The following is a 3,210-nucleotide window of genomic DNA, read 5'->3' on the forward strand; positions in this document are numbered from 1 at the left end:
TGCTTGAATTATTCGTTCTCTGGCTGAAAATATCGAAGTGTAATTGCACGTATAACCAGTGTGCAAACTGCATATCAATATATCTATCCTGCACAAGTATGCCAATAGTTTCAAACAACAAATTAGAAAAGTATTTATGCTATGTTGTCATGATACGGGGACTTTCTGGTAGATGGCCTTGACATTTCCTCAAGCTATGAAAATGCACTATAATTTGCTTGTCATCAATGCCTGCAAATCTCTGTCTCTCTCAACATAGTAGATCACCATTAGACACTAAATCCTTCAATGAGCTTGCAAAATGCTTGCATTAGATCCCTCATTAGACACTATATGTTCATCACCAGGAGCATGTAAAATGTTTGCATCAAATCCTTCATTAGCAGTCTGTTCATTAGACACTTCAGGCTCAAGAACAACATGAGCTTGTATGTTTGCACTGGAAACTTGATTAGATACATCAGATTCAGTCAGTTCAGTATTGATTGGGGGAGTTATAAAGTAAGTAGAAATTGGTTTCATTTTCTCATAGATTCCCTACATACAAGCAGTTTTACAACACCGTCGGGTTTAACTATTGGCCGGAAATTGAAGAGTTGAATTAGATATAATTAGGGATGTGATGTACCTGCTCGTTGCGCATGCTACTCTTGCAAGCTGCGACTGTCCGTTTGCGCAAGCTCGATGCCATGCCCCTGCTGCCGCTGCTACCTCCCACGCAGGCTACACCCAGGGTTGGATCTTCATCTACTTGTCCTTCCGTTCGCTTGAAGCCCGGCGACCGCCCTCCAACGAGGGCGCGAGGAAGTGCTGTGTCGGTCTGTCCAGCGGCGGCTAGGTTAGGAGCGAACCAGACTGGAGGCTGGAGCGAATGAATTGGGATTTTTCCTGCTGTCGATCGATATGGGAGGCGCTCGTTTGGGCCGCGAGCCTGCTATAGGGCCTGCCTTGCACTTATGTTATTGGCCCATCCAAATTGAAACATTTTTCTTCATTTTTTACATTGCCTGCTCGTGTGTTGGGACGAACAAAACTAGCATGGGCCAACCTGGACGAATCAAACTAGGTGCACACTTTCCAGCCACCTGAGGCGGCCGCCCATACCAGCCCCTATGGTGGCGTCGCCCCTTTTTGCGTGTATGATTGGATAATGAAAAATATTCCAATGGCGCTTTTGATTTACCCACAGAATGGTTGAATTGCTTGTTTCTATGAACTGAGTTCGCCAATAATGTGAAGGATGCCAGTCTTTTCATCCTATTGTAGATTGCTTAGATCTCGATATGCCAAAAGTAATCGCATGAAATATACAGTAAAAGCCAGTGTGATGTGTTTGGCTACAACTAGTCTGACTACACGTCCTCATATAACATATCAAGGACGCACCATCTTACCAAATTAACCATTCGACTTACCCATGCAGTGTGGGAAGAAAGAAGTATTGGGACTGCGTATCCAAGCAATTGATGCCATGGACTCCTTCGTACAACCTTGAAGCGAAAAAGAAGTTGCAGTGTGCCTGTACAAAGAACTAGTGTAAGTTCAGTTACCTGCTTCTCGGAATTTTAGTTAGCCACTTATTGCAAAATTGTTCAATTACATTGCTTGGCTTAATTTAATTTGCTACTGATTACATAATGGCACAGCCTGTTAATCATATTGTAGACTGCGCCTATCTATGTGTTTGATACTTACTGTTAAGAATTACCTGTTTGCCTTAACTTAAATATCTACTTGTTTGTTTAAATGCTTTGCTGCTGCAACAGCAGGTTACAATGATGTTAATAACTACTTTTCAACATCCAATTGAAACTCTTTAATTCCTTGTTTGTTTAACTGGTTTGCTGTTATAACTCCCAGTTGAGATGTTTTGCTAACTTCAACTTTTCTGAATCCAATCGGAACTTTAATGGCAAAACAGGTTAGCCCAAGATCAAAGAGCGAGGTCCCCATGGACGTTGCATCATCCCATAGCAGTGGCACCGGCCCAATCGTGCATTATGAATTGCCAACTGCTGATGCTCTAGAGGCTAAACTAGTGGTAGAAAGAGATTCTGCTTCTGCACTTAGAGATGAAGTTGACATGTTGAGGAAGCAAACAGCACAATCACAAGCAGTACTCAAGACAACCATTAAATATTTGGTGGATTTCAAAACGAAGCAAGCTGAGACTGACCAGATTGTTAAGGTCCTGAAGGAAAAAAGGAAATTAAATTCCTACTTGGTAAATCATAGGTGAAATGTTCTTTCCATAGTTGAATAACCTTTGTGTTGTCTGTTCATGTAATCAATCAAACCATTTGTTTTAGAGATCATGTAATAATTGTTTTTTTGTTTTTTTGTTTGTAATTTTATTTGAGCACAAGTCTGTATTAATTGATAAGACTCGGAGACATTTCATTTGGATTGCTGTGCCAGACCTACAAATATGCCAATCGGGCTGAATGTGCATTCAGCAATAGTAGTATAGATGGACCATAAGTGGCACGCATCGGAAAGGGCCAAGATTCTGGCTAAGAAAGGATGTTGTTGTAGCCAAAAAAAAAGTACAGCGGCCTGGCTTATGTATGTTAGTTGATATTATTGATCCATATACTCTATAAGTGTTTATATGTCTGTTAGTTCCGTACATTCTTGGTTGATTGACTCGGTATTTGAATCTTGATACATCGCTTGTGTACATATCTAAATGGGAGTACACATTATGTTGTGTGTGACATTTGAGTTGGACATGAAGTGTTCCAAATATTCGAATTCACCTTAAACTGGATTCTAGTTTCTGAATTTGAGTATCAGCATTTGTAAACCATATTCATTTATGACAGTGGAATACATCTTTGTCGTCCTTTTGAAGATATATAAAAACACATAGAATGATTTATAAAGATTCATACAAGAATACAAAATGGATTCGAATTTAGTTGCCAGCGTAAACGTGGATGCTTATTGTCCCAAAATTCGAAAGAAACAGCAAAATGTCCACTCCCACATCGGCTGCCCGAAGCCAAGTGTTTGGGAGATGGAAATTACTGTCTACCCATTACACGGACAATCCATCGGCCCGATTTCCACTGCTCTAAATAGGGGTAGGTTAGTAACTTCAATTAGATGTGACACGACCGCCTCTGAGCCCATTCCGACACAGTGGGTGTTAAACATGGGCGGCAAAACTCATTTGATTCAAGCTCGTCCGAAAGACCTCTGTTTCTC

This window comes from Triticum urartu, chromosome 2 (genome assembly GCF_003073215.2).
Source record: "Triticum urartu cultivar G1812 chromosome 2, Tu2.1, whole genome shotgun sequence".
In the NCBI taxonomy this organism is placed as follows: Eukaryota; Viridiplantae; Streptophyta; class Magnoliopsida; order Poales; family Poaceae; genus Triticum; species Triticum urartu.